The 9752-nt window shown below is 40.8% G+C and overlaps 1 protein-coding gene across 5 annotated transcripts in view; it reads left to right on the top strand.

Moving 5' to 3' along the window:
* The first annotated feature begins 3173 nt into the window (after positions 1-3173).
* LOC106606442 (Golgi-specific brefeldin A-resistance guanine nucleotide exchange factor 1) overlaps positions 3174-9752 on the top strand; it is a 119594-nt gene continuing 113015 nt past the window's right edge. For 4 of the 5 annotated variants that reach the window (XM_014202687.2, XM_014202667.2, XM_014202673.2 and 1 more), the window contains exon 1: positions 3174-3449. The gene's annotated coding sequence lies outside the window, so the exon portion shown is untranslated. Of the gene's footprint in view, positions 3450-8325; positions 8468-9752 lie in introns of all 5 variants that reach the window. The other variant, XM_045720593.1, reaches the window with a different exon arrangement.

Raw genomic sequence — 9752 nt, 5'->3', positions numbered from 1 at the left:
CCCGTTGATTTGAATGGGGGCATGTTCGGTCCTCCTTTTCCTGTAGTCCACGATCAGCTCCTTTGTCTTGCTCACGTGGAGGGAGAGTATTGTCCTGGCACCACACTGCCAGGTCTCTGACCTCCTCCTTCTAGGCAGTCTCATCATTGTCGGTGATCAGGCCTACCACTGTTGTGTCGTCAGCAAACTTAATGATGGTGTTGGAGTCGTGCATGGCCACGCAGTCGTGGGTGAACAGCGAGTAACAGGAGGGGACTAATCACACACCCCTGAGGGGCCCCCGTATTGAGGATCAGCGTGGCAGATGTGTTGTAGCTTGAGAGCTTACCACCTGGGGGCGGCCCGTCAGGAAGTCCAGGATCCAGTTGCAGAGGGATGTCATGTCCTGACCAGTATAAGGGTTATTTGTTATTGTAGTTTGGTCAGGACGTGGCAGAGGGTATTTGTTTTATGTGGTTCGGGGTGGTGTTTTTTGTAGAAGGGTATTTGATTTATGTATTCCGGGGTTTTTGGGCACTGTTCCTTGTTTATGTATTTCTATGTTTAGTCTAGTTAGTTGTATCTCTATGTTTAGGTTAATGGGGGGTTGGACTCTCAATTGGAGGCAGGTGCTTTCTCGTTGCCTCTGATTGAGAGTCCTATATATGGGTATGTGTTTGGTTTAGTGTTTGTGGGAGATTGTTTCTTGTTTTGCGTGTGTGAGCCTTACAAGACTGTTTTGTTGTTTGTGCGTTTTTCCGTGTTTATTATTTTGGTGTTCACTTTATTTTATAAATAAATCAAGATGAGCATCCACATTCCTGCTGCGTTTTGGTCCTCCATTCCAGGCGACAATCGTGACAAGGGAGGTGTTTAGTCCCAGCGTCCTTAGCTTAGTGATGAGCTTTGTGAGCACTATAGTGTTGAACGCTGAGCTGTAGTCAATGAACAGCATTCTCACATAGGCGTTCCTTTTCTCCAGGTGGGAAAGGGCAGTGTGGAGTGCGATTGAGATTGCGTCAGCTGTGGATCTGTTGGGACGGTATGCGAATTGAGTTGGTCTAGGCTTTCCGGGATGCTGGTATTGATGTGAGCCATGACCAGCCTTTCAAAGCACTTCATGGCTACTGATGTGAGTGCTACAGGGCAGTAGTCATTTAGGCAGGTTAACTTTGCTTTCTTGGGCACAGGGACTATGGTGGTCTGCTTGAAACATGTAGGTATTACAGACTCGGTCAGGGAGAGATTGAAAATGTCAGTGATGACACTAGCCAGTTGGTCCACGCATGCTCTGAGTACACAGCCTTGTGAATGTTAACCTGTTTAAAGGTCTTGCTCACATTGGCTACGGAGAGCGTGATCACACAGTTGTCCAGAACAGCTGGCGCTCTCATGCATGCTTCAATGTTGCTTGCCTAGAAGCGAGCATAAAAGGCATTTAGCTCGTCTGGTAGGCTTGCGTCACTGGGCAGCTCGCAGCTGGGTTTCCCTTTGTAGTCTGTAATAGTTTGTAAGCTCTGCCACAACGAGCGTCAGAGATGGTGTAGTAGGATTCAATCTTAGTCCTGTATTGATGCTTTGCCTGTTTGATGGTTCGTCGGAGGGCATAGCGGGATTTCTTATAAGTGTCCGGATTAGTGTCTCACTCCTTGAAAGTGACAGCTCTAGCCTTTAGCTCGGTGCGGATGTTGCCTGTAATCCATGGCTTCTGGTTGTACGTATGGTCACTGTGGGGACAACGACGTCAATGCACTTATTGATGAAGCCGGTGACTAAGGTGGTATACTCCTCAATGCCATTAGATGAACCCCGGAACATATTCCAGTCTGTGTAATCAAAAGAAATCCAGATGTTTCATGTAGTGGAGAAGAAGCCTACTTCTTTCACATCATCGTATATAATTATGTAATAATGATTGTGCTGTTTGATGAATAAATTAACACATTGTTTCAATGTGTAAACTGTTGAACAATTTTAGTTTTGTAGATTAAATATTATCATCTAGGTTCCAGGTGTTTATTTTGACTATTTTGACAGATGTTCACAACAATTTGTACAAAACATAACCTGTTGGTTGAGCATAGCACAAATGTCATGTATGTACAGGTGTATGACTGACATCCATAAAGATATCTGTCTTGTTATTGCCTCAGTGGGGTTGGCGTGTCTATGACGTTTCTTTATTTGCCGATGAAATGTTGTAATTACAAACCCCACAGGTGATCAAATTGGCAAACAGAGGACTTTGATTGTAAGGAGTTACTGCTGCATGTTTTAAACACAAAGCAATACAAATTTCAGGTTATATGTTGAATAAATAGGCCACTGATATCACACAGAGAGATAAGGGCTTTGATATACTGTACATTCAATTTTGATAAGTTATAGAAAACCCCACAAGATCTTTACATGACATGTAGAAACATAAATGCTTTTATTTTCTACAGAAATGAAAGTTTATGCTGCAATATAGGCTACATTTTAATTGAGATATTTCACATGAAGTTTTCCCTCTATACACTTTCAATAGGTCTATCTATTGATTAATCAGCCATTATGGAAATAACTATTCCAACAACAGCGCCTTAATGGTTATAATGCTAAAGAATAGCACAGCCATAAATGCACAAGGAAACATTGGCTCCCGAAATTATTATTATTATTTTTTTATGATGATTTCATCATACCAGCCCACAAACAGAATCATTCAACGAAAACTTTCATACATGTGTATCAACAGATGAAGCAAGCATGTACTGGAAACATAGGCTACAATGAACAGCTTGTAATGTTGTTTACATCAGTTGCAGAGATGTAGCCTAGTCTGCAGTCAAAGATTTTTTAAAACTGACTTGTGCTGCAGTCTTTTGCAATGCCATGGATGCTGACCATCATGCTTTCGTTATCACGAACACTCAATCAACCGTGCTGCTTACTGTTAGTCCTGCCCATTAAGATTCATTGATTTCAGTTCTGTTGTGACTGGGATTAGCTGAAAAACATTAGTTTATGGATCAACATACATTTATTTATGTAGCTAATTATGGAAACGTAAAAAAAAAACTCCCATATCTTCAAGTGAATCAATATTTGTTTTGCTAAAATAATTATATTTAATCGGGATTGATTGGTTTACCGAGCAGTCAAACCCGATTGGCCTAGAGAGCTGTCAAACCATTTCAGTGGCAGTGCAGCATGTTCGGTTGTGAAGACCCAGCTTTTCCACGTAGTGTGTTTACTAAGTACAGATTGTCAGCCGGTTTCTGTGTTTAATTTGTGTATATTAGGAACCATATAGCTACCTTTTGAATGAATAGTTTTTGGTTCAAATGTGTCTCACGTACTGGAATGTCAAAATAGAGTAGTTTTCCTATGTCTTGTAATTGATTATTGGTCATCACTGTTGGGCAGTTAGCTTGCTAGCTTATCAATTGAAATTGCACAGGACTCCATCTTGGAACTCCTAACAGGTAGGGTATTTTCGAGGTTCAGTTTGATCCAAAAAGTTGTGTGCAATGTTAGTTTGCTAGCTGATGCTTCAAAAACCCAGTAACGGCTAATTTCAAACCGACGCTGTGTGTTGTCAACGATGTAAACTAGGGCATAACTAGCTAGCCGACCTGTCAAATTATGTCTGAGCCTAACTACGTTAGCGTGGTAAAGTAGCTAAGTAACTGACGTTATCTGTCTCACCAAGAATGACGAGTTAATGCTAGCTAAATCTTTGGCCATGACAGTTAGCTAGCTATTGAATTATACAGCAAGCCACTTATGTAGCTAACGTTAGCTGTTTTATGTAGATAACTAGCTAGATTGTAACGTCATTGGTGTCAATCCAATGAACGTTACTTTATCTACTTTGCCAACCTGTATGATTCATCACATGATTGGTGTTAACTTAATTCACCTGCAATATTTGGAATATTCTTGGTCGACATTCCGCTGTCTGTTCATGTTGAAAATCAAGTGATAATCCCAACATGCAGGCCTTTATTACTTAGCCAGCTAGTTATCTGGACTATCCTTGCTAATCATCAGATGCCAGGCCTGTAGCTGAGTAGCTGACTTAGCTAGCTAGGTTGTAATATTGCTGCTAGGTTATCAATTGGGCCATAGATGTGTTAAAGGGATAGTTCACCCAAATTATTAAATGACACATTGGTTTCCTTACCCTGTAATAGTCTTTGAAGAAGGTATGACGGCAACTAAGTGTGAATTGTCCTGGCATTGTTTCCACATGTTGACGTTTTAGCATTTGTGGCACAAATCCCATTCAACTCATGGGACCAGGGTGGAAAATTAACACTCACCAAATGCTGGTAGATTCTAGCATTGGCGGGTAAGAATGTATATTTCACAGGGCTGACCTTTTTTTACAAGGAGCACATATGCACGCAAAGAAATTTAGCAACACAATGAAACATTTGAAGTATTAAAACTCTAATCCTTAATTTTGTAGGTGCACTGTTGCTCCTAAATAAAAATTCCATGTCGCCCAGCAAAACATTAAGCCGCGTATGTGAGTAAAATGGTCGCACTGTAGAGCCCTGTTTCACCAGCCACTTTGGCAGGTGGTCAGTCACACAGAGCATTTGGAAAGGCCAAATGTAGAAGTTGGTTGAATTATCCCGAAAGGCTACTAGAGTCGTTCCATGTCATTTCAGCAAGCCATGACATCCACCGTCTCAGATAGTTCTGAAATCTTCTGTACAGAAATGGTTAAGATCGGTGTTCCTGAAACTTTATTTTGTTGAAATTTAGTTTCATCTCAGAAATTAAGCTAATTGATTGCACTCAAATTGGCCATTTTAAGTTATAGGATTTCAGATAATATTCAATAAATATTGTACCCAACATCCGATTTGGAGCAAATGTCTTCCTACTAATGAGTAAGACATGGGGATTCCCCAAAAATTGGCAAAAGCAACCCACGGACCCCCCACAACCCATGTCAATCCCACCCTAACAACCAGTATACAGTATCAGTTCTCTTTTAGAAAATGTGTATGAAGTATTGTTAAAATGCTTAAAAGACAGTGATTGGAATTGTGTTGAATTGTGTTTTGGGAAATAGAGACAGTAACAAGGTTTCCATGCAACATTTTTCTGTGTGTAAAGTACATGTTGGATAAAAAAAATGTCACAACAGGCTTGATGGAAACAGCAAATTTGTTGGTAGACTTTCAACAGAACAAAATACGCTAGACAAATCAAATGCGTTTTTCTTTGTCACATGCGCGAAATACAACAGATAATACCTTACAGGGAAATGCTTACTTACAAGCTCTTAACCAACAATGCAGTTTAATGAAAATAAAATAGAAATATAACAAATAATTAAGGAGCAACAATAAAATAACAGTAGCAAGGCTATATACAGGGGGTTCTGGTACAGAGTCAATGTGCGGGTGCACCGTTGACCTCTTTGAGATGATGTGTACCCCCCCACGGGACATTTGAGCTAACGTGCGCTAAACAAAAACATTTCCCAGGACATAGACATATCTGAAAGCTTAAATTCTTGTTAATCTAACTGCACTGTCCAATTTACAGTAACGATTACAGTGAAAGAATACCATGCTATTGTTTGAGGAAAGTGCACAGTTATGAACTTAAATGTATTAATAGACCAATTAGGCACATTTGGGCAGTCTTGATACATTTTGAACAGAAATGCAATGGTTCATTGGAGCAGTCTAAAACTTTGCACATACACTGCTGCCATCTAGTGGCCAAAATCTAAATTGTGCCTAAGCTGGAATAATGTGTGGCCTTAATCTTGCATTTCAAAGATGATGAAAAAACAAACAAAAAACAAAATTTTCTTTGTGTTATCTTTTACCAGATCTAATGTGTTATATTCTCCTACATTAATTTCACATTTCCACAAACTTCAAAGTATTTCCTAGCTACAGGCAGTTAGATTTGGGTGTCATTTCAGACATAAATTGAAAAAAAGGGTTCCATCCTTATTAATAAGCCTTTTTGACCTAGACTTAGCGCTCCGGTACTGCTTGCTGTGCGGTAGCAGAGAGAACAGTCTATGACTAGGGTGGTTGGAGTCCTTGGCAATTTTTGGGGCCTTGGCAAGTTTTGGGGCCTTCCTCTGACACCGCCTGGTATCGAGGTCCTGGATGGCAGGAAGCTTGGCCCAGTGATGTACTGGGCCGTACTCACTACCCTCTGTAGTGCCTTGCGGTCAGAGGCTGAGCAGTTGCCATACCAGGCGGCGATGCAACCAGTCAGGATGCTCTTGATGGTGCAGCCGTATAATCTTTTGAGGATCTGGGGACCCATGCCAAATCTTTTCAGTCTCCTGAGGGGGAATAGGCATTGTTGTGCCCTCTTCATGACTGTCTTGGTGTGTTTGGACCATGATAGTTTGTTGGTGATGTGGACACCAAGGAACTTGAAGCTCTCAACCTGCTCCACTACAGCCCCATCGATGAGAATGGGGGCGTGCTCAGTCCTCCTTTTTCTGTAGTCCACAATCATCTCCTTTGTCTTGTTGAGGGAGAGGTTGTTATCCTGGCACCACACTTCCAACCAGGAACACATCGACAACAGCCACCCTTGAAGCAGCGTTACCCATGCAGAGGAAGGGAAAAAACTCCTCCAAGTCTCAGAGCGAGTGACGTTTGAAACGCTATTAGCGTGCACCCGGCTAACTAGCTAGCCATTTCACATCGGTTACAACAGCCTAATCTTGGGAGTTGATAGGCTTGAAGTCATAAACAGCGCAATGCATTGCGAAGAGCTGCTGGCAAAACGCACGAAAGTGCTGTTTGAATGAATGCTTACGAGCCTGCTGGTGCCTACCATCGCTGAGTCAGACTGCTCTATCAAATCATAGACTTAATTATAATATAATAAACACACAGAAACACGAGCCTTAGGTCATTAATATGGTCAAATCCAGATACTATCATGTTTATTCTTTCAGTGAAATACAGAACCGTTCCGTATTTTATCTAACGGGTTGCATCCATAAGTGTAAATATTCCTGTTACATTGCACAACCTTCAATGTTATGTCCTAATTACGTAATATTCTGGCAAATTTGTTCGCAACGAGCCAGGCGGCCCAAACTGTTGCATATACCCAGACTCTGCGTGCAATGAACGAGAAGTGACAATTTCACCTGGTTAATATTGCCTGCTAACCTGGATTTCTTTTAGCTAAATATGCAGGTTTGAAAATATATACTTCTGTGTATTGATTTTAAGGCATTGATGTTTATGGTTAGGTACAGTCGTGCAACGATTGTGCTTTTTTCGCAAATGCGCTTTTGTTAAATCATCCCCCGTTTGGCAAAGTTGGCTGTCTTTGTTAGGAAGAAATAGTATTCACACAGTTCGCAACGAGCCAGGCGGCCCAAACTGCTGCATATACCCTGACTCTGTTTGCAAGAGAAGTGACACATTTTCCCTAGTTAAAAGAAATTCATGTTAGCAGGCAATATTAACTAAATATGCAGGTTTAAAAATATATACTTGTGTATTGATTTTAAGAAAGACATTGATGTTTATGGTTAGGTACACGTCGGAACAAAGACAGTCCTTTTTCGCAAATGCGCACCACATCGATTATATGCAAAGCAGGACAGTCTAGATAAACTAGTAATATCATCAACCATGTGTAGTTAACTAGTGTTTATGATTGATTGATTGTTCTTTTTAAAGATAAGTTTAATGCTAGCTAGCAACTTACCTTGGCAACGTAAAGCAGGTGGTTAGAGCGTTGGGCTAGTTAATGTAAGGTTGCATCCCCAAGCTGACAAGGTCAAAATCTGTCGTTCTGCCCCTGAACAAGGCAGTTAACCCACCGTTCCTAGGCCGTCATTGAAAAAAAGAATGTGTTCTTAACTGACTTGCCTAGTTTTTTTTAGTTTTTTTTCTTAATCGGCAAATCGGTGCCCAAAAATACTGATTACCGATTGTTATGAAAACTTGAAATCGGCCATTCCGATTAATCGGCCATTCCGATTAATCGGTCGACCTCTAGACCAGAGGACATTTCTCCAAAAAGTACGATCTTTCTCTCCATGTGCAGTTGCAAACCGTAGTCTGGCTTTTTTTATGGCGGTTTTGGAGCAGTGGCTTCTTCCTTGCGTGCGGCCTTTCAGGTTATGTTGATATAGCGCTCGTTTTACTGTGGATATAGATACTTTTGTACCTGTTTCCTCCAGCATCTTCACAAGGTCCTTTGCTGTTGTTCTGGGATTGATTTGCACTTTTCACACCAAAGTATGTTCATCTCTAAGAGACAGAATGCGTCTCCTTCCTGAGCTGTATGACTGCTGTGTGGTCCCATAGTGTTTATACTTGCGTACTATTGTTTGTACAGATGAACATGTTACCTTCAGGCGTTTGGAATTACTCCCAAGGATGAACCAGACTTATGGAGGTCTACAATTTTTTTTCTGAGGTCTTTGCTGATTTCTTTTGATTTGTCCATGATGTCAAGCAACGAGGCACTGAGTTTGAAGGTAGGCCTTGAAATACATCCACAGGTACACCTCCAATTGACTGAAATTATGTCAATTAGCCTATCAGAAGCTTCTAAAGCCATGACGACATTTTCTGGAATTTTCTGAAAAATTACTTGTCATGCACGAAGTAGATGTCCTAACCATCTTGCCAAAACTATAGTTTGTTAACAAGAATTTTGTGGAGTGGTTGAAAAACGAGTTTTAATGACTCCAACCTAAGTATGTAAACTTCCGACTTCAACTGTATGTTAGCATTTTAAAGCTTCATGTCAAAATCATCCTAAAGTGTCTAAAAATGGATTGTGTAACTCAATGGTTACCTAGATGATTTGAACATATTTCAACTAAATGTTGCAGGATTGCTAATCTGGTGTTTCTAACAACATTTACATTTACGTCATTTAGTAGACACTCTTATCCAGAGCGACTTACAAATTGGTGCATTCACCTTAAGATATCCAGTGGAACAACCACTTTACAATAGTACATCTATATCTTTTTTTGGGGGGGGGGTAACACAGAAACGATTTCAGATCAACCGGAGATGGTGGGTGTGATGGCTTGCTGAAATGACATGGAACGACCCAAATGTCACTAATCACACAACATATAAAGCTGTTTCATGATAGTTTTATTGAAAAACTTGACTGCCATGCAATTCATTATTTTGTTAGGCTTGTCACATTTTAGTCCCTAGCCCATTTCTCCTAGATTTTGGGCTAGATTTTGGGCTCCTAGATTTTGGGCTTCTAGATTTTGGGCTCTCAGAGGGATAGCCCTCTGAGAGCAGCCACTTATTGTCAGGGGTCGCGTTAACGCAGGATTTTGCGTTTTTCACGCAGAAAAGGAAAGAGAGAATGCAGAAAAAGTATCTTGCTGCATTTTGTAACAGATATAAAATGCTTCTTATTGTACATTCTGCTTGGCTTCAGTCAGGATTCTAGGGCTGTCTCTGACAAAAAATTGCTATGAGACTCGAAATTGAGCTCGGGTGCATCCTGTTTCCATTGATCATCCTTGATGTTTCTACAACTTAATTGGTGTCCACCTGTGGGTAAATTCAATTGATTGGACATGATTTGGTAGGGCACACACCTGTCTATATAAGTTCCCACATTTGACAGTGCATGTCAGAGCAATAACCAAACCTTGTGGTTGAAGAAATTGTCTGTAGAGCTCCGAGACAAGATTGTGTCGAGGCACAGATTTAGGGAAGGGTACCAAAAAATGTCTGCAGGATTGAACATCACCAAGAACACAGTGGCCTCCATTCTTATTTTTT

The sequence above is a fragment of the Salmo salar genome, chromosome ssa01 (genome assembly GCF_905237065.1).
Source record: "Salmo salar chromosome ssa01, Ssal_v3.1, whole genome shotgun sequence".
Classification (NCBI taxonomy): Eukaryota; Metazoa; Chordata; class Actinopteri; order Salmoniformes; family Salmonidae; genus Salmo; species Salmo salar.
The sequence above is the reverse complement of the archived record's forward strand: the minus strand, read 5'-3'. Positions and strand labels throughout refer to the sequence as shown.